Source organism: Periplaneta americana, chromosome 6 (genome assembly GCF_040183065.1).
Source record: "Periplaneta americana isolate PAMFEO1 chromosome 6, P.americana_PAMFEO1_priV1, whole genome shotgun sequence".
Classification (NCBI taxonomy): Eukaryota; Metazoa; Arthropoda; class Insecta; order Blattodea; family Blattidae; genus Periplaneta; species Periplaneta americana.
In genome coordinates, this window is record NC_091122.1 from 97,368,703 (window position 1) to 97,391,988 (window position 23,286).

A 23,286-nucleotide genomic window follows, 5' to 3' on the forward strand; every position below is an offset into this window, starting at 1 on the left:
GGAGGCGCATGTACAAGTAAGAATGCTAATTACAACAGTCCTCGTGTGTAGAGGGCGTGAAAAATCTCTACTGTACCCTACACAACGTGAAGAAGTTACAGATTTGGAGTAACAATTCCACATCAACTGCTTCACCTGTTTGGCATCGTACGGAAAACAATGTTGCAGAGCTGTTTTTAATACCAAGTACTATCCTATTTGCTCCGTAGAGACAGATTATGTATTCAATGGTTTTCTAAGCTCAAACTCCAAACTTCAGTCGCGAAACTAGTACTCCAATCCTCTTCGGAACAACGCGAAGTCCAGGAAAAATTACGAACAAGGAATCGACCCTAGACTAACCTTAAAAATTGCTTAATCAAGAGGTTAACACACTAAGATAAGTCTGTAGACCTCTTGCGAGTACTCGGAAAGCATAGATTTTAATGTTTCTGGGAACATTTTTTTTAACTCGAAGACATTAGTCTCTAGCCTATTGTTACGTTTTTTGTTGCTGTCAATAAGTTGAGCAGAGATCAGTATATCTGTAGAAAGGAGATCGAATGAAGAACAAAAGTACTTCCTCATCCACTGGTATAATTATATTGTTATTATACTCAAGTCATAGCATATCCCACTACAAATGCACTACTGGTTTCGAGTTCGATTCCGGTAAGCACATAAAAATTTGCCTCCTATAAAGAATTAGCTACAGTATATCCTTTCCTTTGCTTTGTTTTTGTCCTGTGTTGTCTCGAACGACGGTTTGCTGTCATGCTGACTACATAAACAGAGAGTCCTGCAACTTTGAATGTCTAGTGTTAGTTCAAAGCCCTCAGAGGTGTTAGAATGGAACGAGATGATGGTGATGGTGGTGGTGATTATTATTATTATTATTATTATTATTATTATTATTATTATTATTATTATCATCATCATCATCATCATCTTTTACTGTACATCAATTGCAATGCACCCTTAAGAGACAAGTTTGTACTGTAAGTAAAATAAATCAAATTTCTACCTATTTACGGAGGAACCCGACTGCGTGCAAGATAAATTTCTATCTGTTTTAAAGCACCCGACTGCGCGCGACTGTCAATTTTGAGTATAGGTCAAATGCGCGCGGCGATTATTCCTGCATTTTCCTTCCCATTTTTTGCAGACTTAGGACTCTCTATGAACGCTAGCCTATTTGCCATTCATATGCATAATTAAAATTGCAGTGTCATATGCATGTCGAAATTAGAAATAGGGCATTTGTCAAGTAGTTAAAATATGCATACCCGTATAAGAACATGGTATTTGTCAAGAAGTTAAAATACGCACTTAAGTTATGTGATTTTCTTGTAATAATAACAAATGTAAATGCAGTCCTGAGACAATTCCTTGCCTGTATTTTAAAATTAATTCCTATATGTATTATCTACGCTTTTCACAGGCAGATTTAGATTTGTAAATACCTGTATCTTTCATTTTGAGATAAGTGCTTGTCTGCATTTGAATGATAGTATCAAGAAAGTTGTATATATGTGGCTGTGCACTGTTAAAGTTAAGTCCGAAACTCCTATAGAATGCCTCACAAGCATTGATAAATTGATGTGATAGGAAACGCAGAATCAGAATCTACATATGAAAGTTGTTGTTAATTTGCAAAACTTGTAATATTCGGATTGTTGGATTTTATGCTAATTAAATCTTTTACAAAGTCATCTCCTACTTCCTCGGGAGAGAGCAAACAAATGACCAATATTATTTACTACTAGTGCTGCCACACTTCTGTTACTTACATGAGAAAGACTGGCAAACATTTGACTATTTGTGGTACACCCGCTCGCGCGCAGTTGGCCTGTTTACACTTCAGTAGCTCGCGCGCAGCTGACCTGTTTACAATTGAGTCGCTCGCGCACAGTTGGGCAAAAATTGACCCTTTTGCGCGCAGTCGGTACCCACCCCCTATGTAGCATAGTTCACATTGCACGTTTGTAACGAGTTTTCCGGCTCTTCTCGAATTTTCTCCGCGCGTTTAGCTGTGAACACATAAAAACCCTAGGAATAGTAATGCAGAAATTTAACTCCATTCAGTCCACTCAACACTGGCATTAGCACTGATTTTTCGGGATTTATTTAATTATCTTTTCCCTCAGCAATTTCTCAACGTTTGGAACTATTGTTTGTATAGTGCAATGTGACAGCACATTTTAAGTTGTGATCCGATACTTTGCTTCCATGACATGGCTTGTTTATCTTCATCATAGGGAAAAATTACTGTTCGCACAGATATGTGAATCCGAAAATAGATGTCTGTACAATCAGGGAAATCTAAGACATGGAAAGTTCATATAAATGTCAGATAACTTCTTTTGTTTTACATTTGTCCTTCAATTCACTATCGTAAAGTAAATCAATAAGTTCTAATTACAAATAATAATCGAAAATCAAATTGAAAATTTTCCTAGTCATTAAATCTCGAATCAAATTCCTGGCGCAGATCGTCATGATGTGTGAATACGAGTATATTCTTCGAAATCCAAAGTCTTAAGAAACTAGTATGCCTAGATCGTTGTTAATTTTGAAAAATGTGCTGTAATTTATCCCTTTAGTTAAGCTAAAGTTCCATAATTAGAGGTGGTTTCATATTAAACGCCTTCACTCTGTCATATAACTGTGTAATAATCTTGTTGTTACCTTGTAGAAAACAATTTAAGGCATTCAGATAATTCCATTAAGAAGGCAAGTTCACAAATCCATTTTTTCATTTTTCACTTATGATACAGACTTTTCTTCTTTCTCCGTGAACGATGATGTTTCCTCCCTCAGTTCAAAGAACCTATTCAATAATTTGCCACGACTTAGTCACCGTACTTCACTATAATATGACAGATCGCCATACTCGCTATTGCATTCATCAAGAAAGACTTAAATTGACAATGAGCGAGACTTTTCGATATAATTGTGTTGGTGGTTTTCCAACTGGGCTACTTCTATAACACCATTTTTATTTGTTTTGCACATGAATTCTGTTGGTGTATAATGCAGTGAATAGAAATAACTTCATGGGATAAATTAACGCTTTTCACTTCGTCCCTTAGATTCCTTATTACACCCGTTTTACTTCCAACTATAAAAGGAGCACCATTGGTTGCCAAGGATATAAGTTTATTCCAAGGAAGTCCAAAATAATTTCTACAGGCTCTACATGAAAATATCGGAACCAGTAGTAGTATCCTTTATGAGAACAATATATAAGAGCTCTCCTTAATCTGAAGGTTTTCAATAACGCCTCTTACAAAAATCACCAGTTGGGGATTATCGCTTACATAAGTATTTTCATCTACTGCCGAAGAACAACAAATGACAGACCGACAAATAATTACTAGTTGCACCTGAACGTCCTCGGCTAGACCTCGGATGGGATGCATCACGGTGGAAGGAGACAAACTGATAGATTCAAACTCCTACACTTGAGAAAAGTTCTTGAGTTGTAATTAAACATTCTTCAAATTTTCAATCTTTAAAAGGTTTATAATATCGTACTATTACAAGTGAAATTTTATAACTGAGTCGCACAGCCGATTTACTAACATCGTGATCTTAAATAACTTCTAGCTCATTTTCCTCATTGTTGAATTATGCTACACGCTCTTCTCTTCGTATCTGCCATATTCGTTACTGTGAGTTGTATAATGCATCTGTAAATTATATTTCTTCAGTGTGGCCTACGTTTTGAAGTGTTTTCTGCTTCTCACATCTCTTGTTTAAATGGATAGCAAGAACCGCCTCTGTTCACTATAACGCAATGTCACAGACTCGTCCGCTTCCCGGTACAGTAAGCACGCGTCAGCCAAGCACTGCCCGTGCCCGTTCATACGCGAGTTGATGATCACTGGTTTATCATGTAAAATTTATGGTATTGTGAGTTATGGAATAGTACGATAGGGTAAGAGTATGATTTATGTGATACAGATAAGACATGAAATGACAAACAGAGCGCTTCAGAATAAGTCAAATGAGGCACTCAGAAGCAAAGTGATACAAGTGACATTTTTTGTTTAAATTGAGGTAAGTGTATATTCCAAATCTTTAACGTCACTTCTGTTCAGAGAAAAAGTAATATAAGTGTAGTTCCAGTCAGTGCTCTGTTGGCGTTACTCTGATATTACAATGCATTCAGAGTTTTATCTGAGAGGCAAACTAATATAAGTGCGTTGTTTACATAGTGTTGCGTTTTTTTCTGTTTATGACTAATTCATTTGCCACAGTGGAGAGAGGTAACATATTACTTATTCGAAACATCTTCGTGGAAGGCCTGCAAACATTGAGCTGGACCAACTATACAATAAGGATAACTTTTGCTAAGTGGAGCAACTTGCAATAGCTAAAGAAATTCATCCCACCCATACACTACTCTACATTTGATGACCTGAAGCATGAAGGATGAGCCTATAATAAGGACTGCAGGACGTGGAAGAGTGCGTGGAAGAGAAATTTCAAGGAATACTTGCGGTAGGAGTCCTACATATGTAATATTCAACCTATCAAACACTATGTATTAAAAATAAAGGATCTAAAAATACGTCATTTAAATTTGCAAGTCTCATCCAGATCTCAGATGTTCTTCAAACTGTCAGATACTATCCTGTGTAACTTCTACAAAACAAAGAGAGAAGAAATACCAATATATATCACAGACACCACTGATTGTTAAAACTTCAATTATGAAATTCCTCCATGGAAATGGGTAATTCCAGAACATAGCATACAAATTCCAGGAAATCGTTCCAAAAATGATCCTCCATACATTCTTAAGTTAGATGCCATGGAACTACTCTGTAGCACATAAGGATCATCTTCAAATTTATACAGATGGATCTCTAAACCCTGATGATGGGATATCAGGAGCAGGGTATTATATTTCAAAATATCAAGAAAGTTACTTCATACCATGTTCATTCTCCTCCGTCTTGACACTGAACTACTACTAAGATTTCTTTCAAATCATCCGACCTCAAGTGAGGTTGACCACTGGGATCCGGAATTAACAAACATAAAAGATAAAGGGAAATGAAACGAGCAAAATAATGATTCGATTTGTACATTAAAACAAAAATTTACGTGTTAACATATAGATGATAGTGTAGAATTTGATAGAATAGTTATTGATGCTGCTTTTCAGTGTGTTACTCAAATTTCTGAAAAATCTATTTGCATACTTACCGACTACAAGGAAGCTATATTTAACATAGTTAAATATGTACCAAACCTATACGCACATAGAATTATTCCAATTCAGAAACAACTAAGTAAACTTAAAAAATACAAAAGGAAATAACATCTCAATGGATACCTAGTCATTGTGGTATATCGGGAAACGAGAAAGTCAATAACGTTGCGAAATAGGCAACATATTTGCAACCAAGACCTCTTCAAGTGATATCTCTTTCCATTGCCTTTGCTTCAGTAGTCTCATTTTATAAATGTATGGATCACCAATTGGTTCTCTTAAAAAAGGAAAAATTTTACAGTCCATTCAAAAGAAACCAAATAGCCTGGAAATGTACAAAAAATTGCCCAGACATGTTCAACATTTTTAACAAGAGCCAGATCAGGTCACATTGTGACACAATTACCTACACCGATTTCACCTTTCTGATACTCCTACTTGTCTGTGGTGTAATAATCATGATGAAGATCTGGAACACATTCTTCTATACTGTCTATCCATAAACCACAAAAGAAGTAAATTAAAATCATCAATATCAATTGCAGAAAAGACAGCTCTGCAGTATATATTGACTACTCTGGCTAATAGCAACAGACATCTATAATGAACACCGTTCAAATTACCCCTCACTTCTCGTGAAAAACAAAAACTGAATAGACTATAGTGGACTTTATGTTGTCAGCAAACAGCTGGATATGTTAAGAAGGTTGACTGAGTGATTCTTTCGGTTATACAGACACATTTTGTGTTATAATATGATAGTCAGAAAGCTCAAATGCTGTTAAGACAGGAATTTTTTAATGTTGTAAGCAATTTTCTTGTTCTTGTTTTAAATAATATACAAATACTAAAAACGTTTACACTTATATTACTTCTCTACAAAAATATCTTCGTGGAAAAATAATACAAGTGACTTTAGGACCCTATTTTACCTAAAATAATTTACAATAGATAATTTCTATTTAGAAGTTAAACATATAGGTACCAACATACACAACTGTAAATTTGCAGCAACATAGTCCTGTAACAGATTTTTTAATTTCCTTTTCAACTTCAAAGTCATTTATCTCAAAACTTACTAAATGTCACTTGTATCACTTTGCTTCTGAGTTCCTCAAATATTTTATTATTATAATATACATAGTTGAGACTAATACGAACAGTTTTAGATGAGCAGTGGGTAGACGGCGAAGTTTCTCGCAGAAAGACAAGAAAGTTTATCCAGAAAGGTACGCAATGCTTCTTGCACGTTACTTATTTTTCAACTGTAAGCTAATTGGTTTATGCTGTTACGAATACTTATATTGATAACAACTTGTCATGATTTAAAGTAATAACGTGTATCCAGTATTGTTTTGAATACCTGTGTAGGTATTATAGTCATTTTTGCATGGTCAGAATTGCTAATTTCACAAATCTGGAATTTAATTGATATGGGCACAGCTTATCTCACACCCCTGGACTTCTTCCTATGTAGATATATTTAGGGTCCTGTTTTTAAAACATGAATGGGCACAGCGTAAGCATTTCTAGCAAAGAATGTGTCGGTTTCAAATATTATAAATATCTCAGGTATCATCAAAGGCATCCGAATTTCATGGTGTGCAACTGTATAACTATATTTTTATCTAATGAAGGATATTTGACTTTGCGTCATTCACTCAAGCGTCCCCATCTATAAGCGACGCGCCACAACACTATTGGAGTCATCACTTTTGTATCTATTTTGCTATTGTCCTAAGGACATAAAAGTTGGTCATGTCATGTTAAAATCTACTTACAAATCCAATTACGTGGATTGTTACATATTGGATTCTTTTTTCTTAATTTGCCGTTATTCACCCCGATTCTACAAGAGTGACTCATAAATCACAATATTACGATAACATTTTTTTAAATAAATTCCAGGTCATACGGACCTTTGCCTTTTTACAATGAAAAATAACAGTCAAGAGACAGAGATTAACAACTTGAACAAAATAAAATATGAGTATCAGACAAAGTAAATAAAATCAATATCATGTATTAGGAAAGAGTTCTCTTATCAATGGATTGATATGGACATTGAGGAATGGAGAAAGGTTTATAAGGTCACTAAATAAGCCGATATTAAATCTTCAAGAAGTGTGTTTCTAATAAGGTAATCAGCTTCTGTAATGATTCGGCAAACTCAAGGTCTCTAGATGTCGCTGTCGAACAGCTCTTAGTCAGGTCCTCTCATCCCATTCCACTAATGTCCGCCATCTTTGTGCCATCGGTTGCTTTGTCAAGCAGAACGTTCTGCGAAAGTTATTGAAATATCTGTTTTGGAAACTTATTTTATGAAATATATAAATTTAAACACAAATTCCTTCCACAACCCAATCATAGCGCAATGTAAATAAACCTAAGAGTTGGTGCAAATATGGCAGCGTGCGAAGACCTGACTTATCGACGGACCTTGGGCAAACTGATCGTTGAATGCCATCTCGTTTCTTCCGGGACTCATAGTGCCGAGAAGCTAGACCACTTAGTTCGTCAAAGATTAACCAAAGTGCGCCACAGGCTGTGACTTTACACTCTGAACGAATTTCTAACAAAAGACAATAACAAATTTGTCTGTGTGTGGCGAATTTTAGTTTGTCTGTACGTGTTCTCAAATTTTCAACATTTAGTACTGAACACTGAACTTCCCTCGATACCAATCAACAAATTTATACTACACAACATTTTAAATACTGGATTACATTCTGCTGCATGTTAGTGAAACAGTCAAAAGGAATCGAGATGTTGGCAAGCCGACGAACAGGTGTGCTTTACTGAAATCAATCACTGAACATTTGACCATATCCGCTGCTTTTTCAAGTAGTTTTGGCACATTGTAATTTTGGATTCTTAGTAATTCAACGGCGCTTTCAAATGCAGTTTTTTTATTTCGGAGGAGGGAATGGAGTCTGAGGTGCAACGCCGAAAGTTACCCACAAATTCTGCTTCAATTGGTTGAGAGAAAACTCCGGAAAAAACTCCAACCAAGTAACTTTCCCAATCAGGATTTGAACCCGGACCCGCTAGTTTACGGTCTGACGTTCTAACCGTTACTCTACAGAGGTGGACTACATACATACAGTATATACATACACAGTGGTCTGACCAAGGGCAGGTCTTTCACTGTAACCCAGCAGTCTACAATATTTCATGTTTTTTGCCTTCCTCTTAGTATCCGCATATGATCTATATACGGTATCTTAATATCGTCTATCATCTGATATCTTCTTTTGCTCCGAACTCTTCTCCCATTCACCATTTCTTCCAGTGAATCCTTCAGTAGGTAGTTTTTTCTCAGCCAGTGACCCAACCAATTCCTTTTTCTCTTCCTGATCAGTATCAACATCATTCTTTCTTCATCCACTCTTTCCAACATAGCTTTATTTCTTATTCTGTCTGTCCATTTCACGCGCTCCAGTCTTCTCCATAACCACATTTCAAATGCTTCTAGTCGCTTCTCTTCACTTCGTCGTAATGGCCATGTTTCTGCCCCCATACAATGCCACACTCCACACAAAGCATTTCACTAGTCTCCTCCTTAGTTCTTTTTCCAGAAGATGCTACTTTTTCTGTTAAAAGCTTCCTTTGCCATTGCTATCCTCCTTCTGACTTCCTGGCAGCAGCTCATGTTACTGCTTATAGTAGAACCCAAGTATTTGAAGCTGTCCATTTGCTCTACTGTACTGTCTCATTTCGAATTCGCACATTTACCCTCTTTTTTCCTTCCGACAACCATGGTCTTCGTCTTGTCTGCATTTATCTTATTCTCATACTGCTGGCAGCTGTCATCCCTTAGTATCATCTCTTCTACTAACAATGCCATATCATCAGAACATCTTATGCACTTTATTCTTCTTTCTCCTACTGCCACCCCTCCCATGTTCTGAAAACGGTTCTTCGCTAAATCCTACAAGTAGATGTTGAACAGTGTAGGTGGTAAAGGGCATCCTTGACGCACTCCTCTCCTTACTTCACTTCCTTCTGACATTTCTTCTCCTATCCTCACTTTGATCCGTTGTTTCATATAAAGATTACTGAATAGTCTCCTCTCTTTGCAATCAACACGTATTTTCTTCAGGACCTCCATCAGTTTGTTCCAATCCACTCTGAGAGATGGACTATGCAGGAGTTATGGTCGACAAATTTTGCCTGGCGTCCTCTATAGGTGCGTACACACTTAGCGAACGAACAACGAACGAATGATGAAGCAAAACTTCGTTGTTCGCTGTTCAAACAGCGACGTACAAATCATCAGCAAATTGTCAGAAAACATTCACATTCGCTGATTGTCCGCTATAAAGGCAGACGAAAATATAATTATAGCAAGTGCAGGCCTGTTTCATAAACACAGTAATAATATTAAGTAAGGTATTACAGTCATGAAAACAATTTTATTAACCGACTAAATTCTGTTTCATAAACGTTTTGCACGAGTCATAAAATACGTACAGTAGCCAGATGATTTGAGGTTAAGGCTGACAAACATAACCAAGTTGGTCTGCAACTATTTACAGCTATTTACATTATTCTCTCTATTAACAGTTGTTGAACGAAATAAGTTTTGAAGTACTATCTTTAATAGCAACAACAGAGTAAATCGTAATACGTGTAAAGGTTTGGGAGACAATTTATTTCAGATAAGAATGAAAATCACTGCAACTCGAAGTTATTGTTTCTGTTTGATTGAGTTGATTTACGAGTAAAAGAAACAATATGATAAATCTAAAATATTGTAAACAGATATTTATCATTCCTAATTGTTCACGTCTCTGCTGTTGTAAAGTTTGCAATTCCAAAAACAGTGTATCAGTGACAAAGCGTATGTGTGCGCGCGCGCGCGTGTGTGTGTGTGTGTGTGTGTAAAACTTGCACCTCGTTATCTAAAGAAGTACCATATGAAAATGTTAAGCAGTGAAAACTTTTGATGACAATATTGTAGCAGCCTTAAGGACAGTGTTAACGACAGGGTTAGTGGACTCTGCAAAGCGTCTTATGTAAGATATTTCAAGTTCCGTTATAATTCGGAATACTACGCAAGTACTTATATAAAAAGGCTTAAAAATTATTGGTGCAAGCGTAAATAAATACACATAAAAATTACTCTTTTACCAAAAATAAATAAGTAATGCAATAACGACATAAGTACTTACGCGGTGAAGTCGTTCCTAGAAAATATCGTGTTTGAGTTTGAAGGTGTGGATGTTGTAGAAGATTAATGTTATGACGAAATTAATAAAAATACTGAAATTGTCTTAATGGGTTTTTATTGCTGATTATGTTGTAAATAGTATTTTCAAGAAGTTACCTGACTATACAAAATGCAAATATGTTCTAATTAGATATTGTGATGTGGAATTGTAGATACGGTACCTATAAATCTCGTAAGTTAATTTTAGTTTATCCCTCAATAGGGGTGGTTTAAAGTAGTCCATATATTTTGTAATAGATCTACTTGTTGATATATGTCTGCAAAAGATTTTTGCTCACCAAGATCTTCACAATGTTAATTTGTGAAGAGTAACTTATATAGATTCAGGTTGTCACAAGTATACATTGAAAAAACATTTCAATTGGTACAGAAAATATTAATATTACTGTATTTTGTGATGTAAATGTCCCATAGGAATATATTTCTGAACAATTATTATAATTTTAAAAATGACGAGAAAGGAGGGAAAAAACGTTAAGTTCAATCATTCAAATAACATAAAATAATGTAAAATATACAGTAATTACTTTCTAACAGTTCTATACTGTAATTGAATTTAATTTAGGTTTCACCCTTTCCAATTGTTCCTCTTTTACAATTAGATACGTTAGTTTTCAATTTCAGCCTGGTCCACCTACATTGGCGCCTATGATAGTTTGTAAGTATTTGTAAGTATGGAGAGGGACTTTGTTAGTAATTAATTTTGTCTCTGATGCTTTTTAAAATGGGGAAAAGACGTGAAAATAACTTGAAGAAACAGAGTTTTTTGCGAAAAGTTCTCGAATTGAAAGGTCAACTATTTCATTATATTCGTAACTTTCTTGCATATGGTTGTAGGATATTCGTTGTCTAAAATTTCTTGGACGTCGGACAAACACTCCCTTTTCATCACTATTTGAGTCAGAATTATCCAATTCAAATGTTTTCGTGGTTTTATCTTCAAAATCTAACCCTACATTGGCATTTACTTTTTACAAATTATTAAACTATTACTTAAAATAGTCATGGAACTAACGTTAATATTATTAATAAATTTAATTATCTTTGCTGCTCTAGTAATATTATTATTTATTTTAGTAATAATATGAGCGTTTACAATAATAAATAATATTATTAACTATTACTTTTATGAAACAGAATTGTAATAATATTACTTAATGTTATTACCTTTTTAGTAAATTATTACTTTTATGAAATAGGCCCCAGGGGAAAGTTTCAGTACACGGATACCTCACTGACAATAATTATCTTAAAATATAAAAAGAGAGATTTGTCTGTGTTTGTCGTATGCGCATCATGCTTACGAAAAGACACTTTTCAGTGCCAATAATTTATTTTGTGTGCACAAGGTTGGAACTTTGTTTTTTCTGGGCGTGAATTTGTCCAAAAGGAACGACATATGTTTATACGCGAACCAAGTTGACTCGTACACTTCATCACTCCCCATTCCAGATCTTTTTGTGGACTTCTGTCTTTCCCTCCGGAATGATGTCAGTAGGGATTCAATTTTCTTTTTGACTTCTGCTCCCTACAATAAACAAAAAACATGTATCCACTGAAAATAAATAAACAAAAATAAGTTTCAAATTTTGCACGTGTTTGACTCGCCTATCTTGCAGCTGAACATCTTTCCAATAGGTTCCCAAACATCATGTTTTCTTACTTTATTGTGGTAAGTAGGATACTTGGGATTCCATAAAGTTTCCTGCTCGCTATATGCATTAATAAGATTTATAACAGCGTCTTCCGCCCACTCCAGTTTCGACATCCTGTTAGTGAAATTGAACTAAGCGCTGCGTTCTGCTACGAACTACAAGCTAGTGGCAAATCCCGTCCACAACGAATACCAACTTCCTTTGATGTACCGACAAGCGACGGATCACTTCCGAAGGCAAACAAAACGATCGGTTTGTCTTTGCTGCGACGTACACACGTACCTATTTCAATCAACGAATGCAATCGTTTGTCGTTCGTTCGTTCGTTCGTTGTTCGTTCGCTAAGTGTGTACGCACCTTATGAGACAAAGGTTCTATTGCAAGGCGTAAATCTACAACATGGAATCCACAGCTTTACCTCCGTTCCGAAAGAAGTCACGGTAAGGATTTTGGCTAATCCTCCTATAAATTCCCTCGCCCTCGGGCGAGTTCGAACCCACAAGTCTTGAACCCAACGGTCAACATGGTAACCACGAGATCACTAAGGACGATTGCAACTTCGGAATCGAGGGGAATTACAACACGACAGATCTGCTTTCGGAAGAGGCGACCTTGAATGACCATGCCAGATTCCAAAGATAATATTATGAAGTGTAAATCTTCACATAGGCCTATTACTATTAAGTAGGCCTATTATTACGATATATTTATTTATTCATCTATCATATATCTGTAAGACAGACCTGTTACAATTCCATATTATCCCAGATCTGCCTTACTTTACAATTTTATTCACTATGCCAAGTCTTAAAAAAAAAACATCCACACACTAACATTAAAAATTTGCCCAATTTATTTAACTCTCTTATATTAGTTATATTACATATTTTCTTATATGCTACATATCTATTCATACTCAAAAATTCAATCACTTTTTCCTTATATTGTCTGTTCCTTGACATTCTAATAATATATGGAAGGCGTCTTCTCCCATGCCGCAAAGGGGGCAGATATCCTTCTCTATGGTAGCCCTCCTGTTTTTCAATTTCCATATTCCTAGCCTCCACCAAGCTAAGCCAATCCTCACTTCCCTATTATTTATTCTGACATATTCTTCTTGTTCCCATGACGTTTTAGTGTTCTTATAGTTAGTTAATGTTCTTAATTCCTTGAGATTTTGATATAATTCTTGTCTCGTAATTTCATTACACCTCTTTTTTACGATTTTATAAATTAAATTTAAATTCATTCCTCCAATTTCATCCCATAACAATCTTAGACCTAATCTAATCACCTTGTTCTTTAAATCTTCTAGCCAATTGGATTTCAAATTCTTGTCCCGAAGAAACTGCAAACACTTCTTTTCAATGGCACTATCCTCCTCCACAATATGACCTAAGAATTTTATTTTCCTTACTAGTATCGTTCCCATAATACTATCTACTCCCATTTCGAATCTAGCAGCTAGGTTAGGAGCGTTCCACGGGATTCCTAGAAATTTCTTACAAAATAAAGTATTATTATTATTATTATTATTATTATTATTATTATTATTATTATTTTCGTCCGCAAGACATATAACAAATACTAGCTATTGTTAAATGAAATTAAATAATTCTGGATTCAACACCATGTTAACATAATTCCCCATCAACATTTGTGTAGAAGGCATAATTCCCTGCATATTTCGCCACAGTTTCATGAAAATTTGTTCTTCGAAATCACCATATATGAATACAGGAGTGTCTCTTTCATAGTACTGCTAGGATAATCTGACAATTCTTAACCAATGAAAGATACTTCGCCCATCGCGCTTACATCCCACTTCAATCCAATCCACTAGTCAACTGTCCGAAGACAGGTTGGAACCTCATAAGTGACACCAATAAGACGTCACTTATGAGGCAACATAGCGAGAAGATAATTGAGTACGATGGCCAATTCCTTTCCCCTCCATTGCATACATCGCTGACTAGTAGCATAGGCTATTTCACTATATATAATCAGACTTAAGCTGTATAACAAACAATTTATTTTTCCTCTGACATCGTCAAGTGCCTGACGATAGATAGGCCTACATTCTCACGCTCAGAAATGGCCGGAAAATGTAAACAGGTTACTTGCGCTCCAAACGTACTGTTTGAGACTGAACACGCGCGAGGTTATGCTGACACTGAGTAAACACGGCAGACCAAGTGACGGACTGTAGGAAAGGAGCTAGTCTTTGCTATTCTGCGCGACAATAAAATAAAAAACCGTACAATTAAAAAAAAATTAATCAAACTGAGTGACGTGGAGTACTCAGTGCAGCGGCGGATACACATTTAGAGTCAGCTCTTCAGCGGGATAATTATATTAATTGTAAAAATGACTCCCAATTCTCTCATTCACTAATATATATGTCGGAAGCTTTTAGGCCTTCTGACAAGATAGCTTTGCGCATATCCTGCAAGGCTGAAACCATATTTCCATTGATTAACGCATGGAAAGAAAAAATGAAGATGGACTGAAACAGAATTGCAGGCCAAAAATTACGACTTCTTGAGAAGATGCCACGTTTGGGAAGAGCTTCAGTGTCATCTTGACTTCTTCGAAAGTTTAATTATTTTTTTTTAATTTGTTATTGAATTACTTAACGAGGCTGTATCAACTACGAGGTTATTTAGCGTCGATGAGACTGATAGCAAGATGGTATTTTGCGAGATGAGGCCGCGGATTCACCATAGATTACCTGATATTCGCCTTACGGTTGGGGAAAACCTCGGCAAAACCCAACCACGTAATCAGTCCAAGCTGGAATCGAAACCACGCCTGAGCGCAACTCTGGATTGGCAGGCCAGTGTCTCGGCCAACTGAGCTACGCAGGTGGCTATTTAATATTAAATTCAGTATCACGTCGCAAAAGGGCTGTGATAGACTGCTATGGTGGCAGGATTAGTTATTAAATAGTAAGTTAAAGTGTTTATGGGAGAATTGAGGGGTTAAATTATTGTTTCGTATCAAATTAAACTGAAGTGTCAGGAGTAAAATCTCTCTGTTGTGTTCATTCATTCCTAATCTCCGTGCTTTAAAGAGTTGTTATTTCAGTGTTATTTATTTACTTAACACACTTATAACAAGATGTTTATATTATTAATAGTGGTACAAATATCGTTATGCCGATATATGAAACTCAAATTAGATTAATTCGTATGGTTTAAATTGTACTGCCATATGGAAGAGATAATACGCAGACTAGCTTCTTTCCTATAGTCCGCCACTGAGTCTGTCGTGTTTACTTGTCAGCAGGCAGCGAAACTTAGTGCCCGATGAAACAGGTTTGCCGTTCCTTACTATAGTTACGGGTTTGTTTACTTGCGCGTGAGGAGAGTCATAGTCAGCAGTGGAGAGGGATAGGTAGAGACTATAGATTTTCGCATAATGACCTAAAGTGTAGAATGGATAAAATAATTTCTGGTAATGTAGGGGAGTCGGTAGGCAAATTAATTACCCATTTTAGTTTGGACATAGAGACTGAAGCACAAGAATTATTTATGCATGTCAGTAAACTAGTGATTCAGAAAATTTAAAGATACGAGTTACATTATTTATTTCAATGTTTGTAAATTTAAATGAATTATTCAACCCAGCAAATATTCTACAGACAAATGTTAATAATGTTAATTCACTCACAGAAAGGGTTAAAACAATGAGTTACTTCATGGATATAAGAAGTACTGATTGCAGAGTAGCATTTCTTTCTTCGAAAGAAATAGTTTTGAAACAATCATCCAACATGTTAAAGTCGGCGTGATTGAGGCATTACGAGCTCTCATGTTGAATTACTCTGAATTTACATCTGCCGTGTTGAAATGTGTCTGGGTCCCTTCTGCATCTGTTGACGTAGAAAGATTTTCCTCAAAGTACACTTTATTATAATAATTTATTTGGTTTCCTTCTTTAACCCGATCATTCATTCTCTTCTCGTTTGCAGGCGCAGAATAAAAGAATAGTATGCTGTATATTACGATACAAGTTTGGGAAGTGCTTTTTACAAAATGGAAGAGATTTTGTATTGCACTTTACAAACGTGTACTGTACGACATTTTTTTCAAAGCCTTCGCAAAACTGTAATGGTAACTAAGTAACAATAACTGCACTGTAAATGGGTCTATTTCAGTATAGTTTTATGTTTCCCTAGCAACAAGTTTCTATGTGGAAATTCTAACTTTCAAGGCCTAACAACAATAGTTGTAAATACAACAAAAACCACGATTGTACAAAAAATAATATAGGCCATTGTGATTTCTGCTATGCTTTCATGCCACAAATAAAAACAACAGATGTTACGTAGTAAAAATAATGTTTTTTTCTCAGTGTTATAAAGTTGAGTTAATTTTAATATGTAGAATAAATTGATGTATGAAATCTTTTTATCACTATTTTGACGCCTAATAAGTACCACAGGGTTATTTTCTCAAGTAAAAATCCCTTCCCAATTTATACGACATTTACTGCGATCTTCCAACTAATTAGCGCCAAGACGCGAAATATAATACTTTTTATCAAAATCCGCCGAGTTAGCTCTGTGGTAGCGCTTCTGCCTCCAGACTAGCCGGGTTCGATTCCCGGCGGGGCCAGAAATTTTCATGTAAAATTTCTACCTCGGGACTAAGAGAGATGGCAGTGCACAACTTCTAATCACTAAATTGCGCACTAATATACCTGGGTTAACTCCCAAATCTCTCCGCAGTGCATATGAAAGAAGGTATATGTCACTTATGAAAGTGATTCGTCCGTCGGATGGGGACTTAAGCTTGGTGGCCCCCTTGGTGCTATTCGACAGGAGTAGGCTACGTGCCGGCACCGGGTTTCCCCTTCTCCCTTCCTCACCATCATCACCCATTCCCTAAACTACACTTACACATAACCTACACTCATCCTAGTAAACGACGTAATTCTTCATAGATACACAATAGCACTCCTTATCGTGTTATAAATTTGAAAGAGTATTCAATTGTTTATACACCTCATTCATTTGTTTCCGCATCTTTGTTTTCTATCGTCGTCTGACAACCTATTGTTGTTATTGTTAATTAGAGCTGAAGAGAATAAAGCTACAAAAACTACTGAGCATTTCATAATAATAAGTAGTTGTGTTTGTGTATTAAATTATTTGAAAATGGTGTATACCCTCCAAGAGAGAACAGAAATCATCCTTATTGATTACATTTAGGAAATTACACAAAATAAACTGTGTTTTCATCCTACAATCAACTGACAATAATAACAATACAAGTTGTCAGGCGACGACAGAAAACAAAAAATGCGAAAACAATGAAGACTACACGGCAAGAAGGATGAATAAGCATTCGAGCGCATGATGCTCCTTGTGCTTTTCTTGCGCGGAGGAAAGAGCGGCAACCAAGGAGTTGTCCCCTCCTACTCTACTAGTAACCCGCAGCAAAGAGTTCGCAGTGCATTAGTACTTTGTTATGATGTAGTCATAGAGTCTATATGTTATTTAATGTATACAATTTACGATATTAATTAACTTAATAACAGACCTATGAAGAGAATGAATGATTGGGTTAAAGAAGAAAACCAAATAAATTGTTATAATATCGTCTAATATCTACATAAAGGGGGGAAGGTGTGAAAAGTATGCTAACTCCAGAAAAGTTGTTTTCCAGAAAAATGATTTTCAAAGTTTGAATACTTTCCCAAAATCCTAATTTGTTTATTTTTACTTCGTGATCCTCTTATAGTGTTTATTGGAGTAATGTTAAACCTTTCTTAAAAAAAATGTCTGAAACTCAATTTTAATTTAAGACTCTAAAATGGGCTTAAATGTAAGGAGATACAGTGTAAAATTGGACTTAAGACACTTTAACTTACCCACCCAATTTTTCATGTATATAAGTGTTTACTACTACAAGTAATTTAATACAGCGCTTACTTTATGTGCTTATTTTTGAAAATGTAGGGAGAAAAATAATAAAATACAGTGGCAGTAAAAGTATGGGCCTAATAAGAACTTTCAACTTAATTTGATGCCAACTTAAAATGCAGAAGTAACACTATAATGATATAAAAAAATAGATATATTATTTTCATAGTTTTCTGCCCAAGGGCAGGCCTTTCATTACAAACCCAGCATTCTCCAATATTTCCTATTTCCCACCTTCCTCTTAATCTCCACATATGATCCATACACCTTAATGTTATGTCTAATCTAATATCTTTTTCTGCCCCCAAACTTTTTCTCCCGTTCACCATTCCTTCCAATGCATCCTTCAGTAAGTAGTTTCATCTTAGTGACTCACTCGATTTCTTTTTCTCTTCTGATCAGTTTCAGGATTATTCTTTCTTCAACTTCACTTCTCATTCTGTCTGTCCTTTTCATTATTTTGTGAAGAGATTGACAAAGGTGCATTGGTGGTGTACCTCTTCTTAGAAAACTGACTTCTTGAAATTCCTCCTCTTCCAGGATAGTCATATAGGAAAGAATGTCAAATTAATTCTTCTGAAAATGGAGTCGCTTCACTTTCCTCCATTTCACTGATCACTGTTATTAAAATTGTCAACTACTGGAGTTAACACACTTTACATACCCACAATTACATGCTCTTGGCGAATTAACGCAGAAAACACGATCACATAGCTATGGTTCTAATCGAGATAGAAGTTACCGCACTATACACAACGTGCGTCTCGTTTTGCAAGAACTCAAATTCTGCTATCTGTGGAGTTAACGCACTTTACCCACCCACTCACCAAATAGGAACTATGTTCATCTATAAATTGTAGAGAGTTAATAGTATTAATAATCCTACTTCTCTCATTTTCTGTAATAACTTCGAAAAATTGAAATACCTTACCAGGATGAATCTGTTTCATGTAATGATCACCGTAATTTTTTCATTACGTCAGTCAATCTCCCATACACTTTTCTTTTTTTACTTTTAATTATCGCTTCAAGTATAGATTCACCACTGTCAGATAATATTATGTCTTTTCCATATACTATGCACGGTATACTCTTAGAATGACACTGTATTCGCTTTGTTTCTGTCTTTACGTACCGGCTAGGTCCGGTCTGCCTTCTAAAGCTTCATACAACAATGGCATATGACGCTAGATGTTACGGAATCTCTATTCATCCTTTTTGCCATATACAGTTCAATGAATGAGATATATAAACAAATGAATACTCTTTAAAATTTAAGTAACACAAGATAGGAGTGCCACTTGAAATTTCAAAGTGGGGGTGGCTGGGAGTGAGGGGATGAAACTTAATAATCAGTTAAGACTGATTTTAAACTTTCCCTTCAATATCAAATTGACGTGTTCTTTGTTTAATTAAATTAAATTCAAATGTTATAGTTATTTAGACTGGGAAGTTTTGTTGTTTAGTCAACTGTCCGAAGACAGGTTTGAACCTCATACGTAACCAGATAAAGTAGCTGTATCAGGATAGGCATCCTGGGTCCATGCGTTTTGTTTACAAACATTAACTAGTTGTCCGTGTCCCCCAGCCAGTTCACTGATGTTTTGTCTAAGATAAAGCTACTTTATCCGAACTTCAATGATTATATGAAGAAAGATCATCTTTCATCATATGATGCAGAATTTCTGCACGAAAATATCATATGTACTTTGGTACATCATAATAATATATAATATATTTAATGATTATGTTTGAGACCTCTATCATTGTATTTTGGCTTATTTTCTTTCAAAACAACGCCAAGCCTTTCTAAAAGTTTGTATTATTGTGCATGTCACTTGAAAACTATCTCAATCCATAGAACAGTGGCTAAAAAACTAGCCCAGACCTTTCATAAAAATGGACTTAGGGCGTTTTGAGCTCACAATCTCCAATTACTGTATAAACACATGCACATTAAAAACAGAAGCAATAGTGTGCTTACCTGTACATTAGAATTCATAATTCCATATATGGAGGTTATATACATAAATTAATTAATAATTCAATAATGGTAAAATTCAACCTCCATGAGGACAGCTTTATATCTTCTTGTAAGCTTAAGTTAGTTGCTGTGAGGAATGCCTCGACATTAATCGCCGTTACATTCTTTGACACCAAGTAAACATAATATAGGCTAATATACAACTCATTCCTATGTTGCTTTTTAATTGCGAAACATTCAATTGATTTCATTTACGAGAGATAGTTATTACATTATTAAATACGATGCCGGCAACTTCATAGCGAAATCAACAGCATTTGATTCGTTTTGTGTTTACATTGACTTTTCTATAAATAGTTCCAAAAAAAAAAATAAAGCACAAACTCTTTAAAGTCTCATCTGATTGAGGTTCTGGCTGATACACAGTACATGTAATATCAGGCAGTACATCTCACTTGACGATATGTGTCAGAGGAAAAACACTTGTTCGTATAGGCTACATCTGAAGTCTGATTAGTGTAACATGTAGCTAATCGGCGATGTATGCAATGGAGGGGGAAAGGAACTGGCCATCCTACTCCATTATCTCCTGACTTAGTTGCCTTATAAGTGGTCCCTTTTTGCTATCACTTGTGAGGTTCAGAACTATCTTCGGATAGTTGACTAAACAAACAAAAAAAAAACTCTTAAAGGTATTTACAAGAAGATAAGCAACAAAAACATGATCATGATACATAATAATAATAATAATAATAATAATAATAATAATAATAATAATAGTAATAATAATAAAGTTATTTTTGTTGTTAACTTCATGAATTGGCGTTTGACACTATCGAAATGCCTATCTACAGAGTGACTAAGGAGAAATATAAAATACTGTAGATTGGGTTAACCTACATAAATTTAACCTGATATACCTATGTCCGAAGTCTAACGGTTGGGGAGAAATTAATGGGAGGAATACTGGAACGTCTTGCGGTTCCGTGTACTATACTTGACGTGTCATGTCAGATCTATTGCACACAGTAACATCTAAGCACAGCAAAGGCTGTGCAACACACAGAACTGAATACACGTTCACTTGACATTTAATTCGTGTATTCGCATAATGCATAATAAGCAGACATGCTTTTTGTCTATGGATTTTCTGAGGGCAATGCATTGACTGTTGTTGAGGAATACAGACCATGTTTTCCCAAGCGGACTCCATCTACAGTGACATCAAAAACTTTTTCCTTACATTTTTATTGTACCTTGTTTTTTGACTATACCATGCAGGCTTTGCTTAATGTGTTATTTGAAACTGGCAACTACCAAGTGTTTCATTGAGGTCGGAAAGAGAACCGGAACCGGTATACCTTATTTTATTTCAAGGAGTGCAGTTCGCTGGCTTATTTGAACATCGAACTGCACTCCTTGAAATAAAATAAGGTATACTTGATACGAATTTACAATTCATGGAATTCATTAGAAGGACAACCTTAGCAATTTGTCCTATATTTTGTTGCTGAGTTTGTACTTAATTATGAAATAAACTTATTGGAACAACACAAGACGCAGCATTTTCATTAATGTATAATTTCACAATGTTCTAAAACGTAGAAATACTTCTTTAATGTCGCTCTCCATTTAAAAGCGCATTCCTCAATAACTTCCCAACCGTTACATTTCGGACATAGATATATCAGGTTAAATTCGAGTCTTCGGGTCCCTCCTCTGTACACAAGAGAAAAAAAAAAAGCCACCCCTGAAGCATTTTTGGTATACCGTATTTTTGGCTAAACCAGCGCTTTGTACTTCACTTATACACCTTGCATATACAAATCAATGATAGGTTAGATTTGGTTAGTTCAGGCTTTTGTTTTGCCTTGCATAGACGATAAACTGCATCTCCAAAAAAAAAAAAAATCCCTTTTAAATTCATCGATTTTCACATCCAAAATCACCGAAAACACTTCAGCGTTAGTTTCACCGTATTTCACATTCCTCCCGAGACAGTCTGTATACGAAGCAATTAGAATGAAATTACCAGTATTCTAAGTGGCTTAACATGTCATGACGACGATCCTTTAATTTATTTTAGATGGACTAAACAGACAGACTCTACTGTTCCTATCGGAAATTAAATAATATGCTGTCATTTCAATATTAATTAATAGCATTTAATTTTATTCATATTAGGCATAATTATAAAAACTGAAAACGTAGCCTAATTAGAATTTGAAAGTAACAGATGAATACTTAAATAAATTAATGAATTTGTATGTTGTTGTTGTTATTATTATTATTATTATTATTATTATTATTATTACTTAACTAAATTAAGGTAATACTGCTACTATTACCACTACTACTAATGCTACAATTACTATTTGGCAGATTGAGCTAACCTTAACTGCAGGTGTTATCCTCCATGAGTCCCGAGGCCAGTGACGTGCGCTAACAATTCGAAGCGCAACAATAAACCTTGTCCTTACGTCATAAATAACATACGATCAGCCCCTTTCACACTAGGAAATAGCAGGTTCCCGTCCCCCCAAGGCTAAATTCCACAACCAAAAATAACGTTCCCCACTACGTATCTTGATGAAATTCACCGCACATCACTCACAAATTAACATAATCGCGTCTCGGATTCCGAGCGTGCAACCAGCTCCTCACAAACTGTAGGTGGGTTATTTTTTTTGAAAAATTGCTGTTCGTACTAAACAACACAAGCGACAGTTGAGTGGCAGCTTACCTAGGTGTCACTCTTCGTCATTAATGGCGGTCGTCTCCTCCCAATCTCCTCGGCTATGCAGCTGGAAGTTCGGAGGAGAAGTCGGAAATTAAAACTTAGTTTATTGGGAGTTTTAAATTAAAATAACTAATTATATTTTGTATTACTGAATAATATTCAGTCTGTAAGAGAAACTTTCTTCATTAACTTTGACAATAATATACATTCAATTTTATGTTTTAAACGTATTGCACTTCTTCCTAATTCCGACATATCCTTGGTAGCCACTTTGAAGGTCGTCCCCTTCTTCAATAACTGTCTGTGGGGATGAACTAAACATTACTTCAATTCTATAAAACTATAGACTTTAATTATTTCATCTCATACTGTACAACTCAGAGAATACAATACTTCCCTAAAAGCACATTCAAATCAAATTCGTTAATCACAGAGCCAGTAAATCTCTGAAAATGTGAAAATTAGTTTTGGTCACGCCCACTATGACGTATACTCACACATTCAGGAATTAAATTCCTTCACATGCATGCCCTGCCATCTAT

At 35.5% G+C, this 23,286-nt stretch overlaps 1 protein-coding gene across 6 annotated transcripts in view; it reads right to left on the reverse strand.

Moving 5' to 3' along the window:
- LOC138701524 (homeobox protein PKNOX2-like) overlaps positions 1 to 22,990 on the reverse strand; it is a 169,322-nt gene extending 146,332 nt beyond the window's left edge. For 4 of the 6 annotated variants that reach the window (XM_069828502.1, XM_069828505.1, XM_069828507.1 and 1 more), the window contains exon 1: positions 22,398 to 22,741. The gene's annotated coding sequence lies outside the window, so the exon portion shown is untranslated. The other 2 variants (XM_069828506.1, XM_069828503.1) reach the window with 2 other exon arrangements.
- Positions 22,991 to 23,286: the final 296 nt, after the last annotated feature.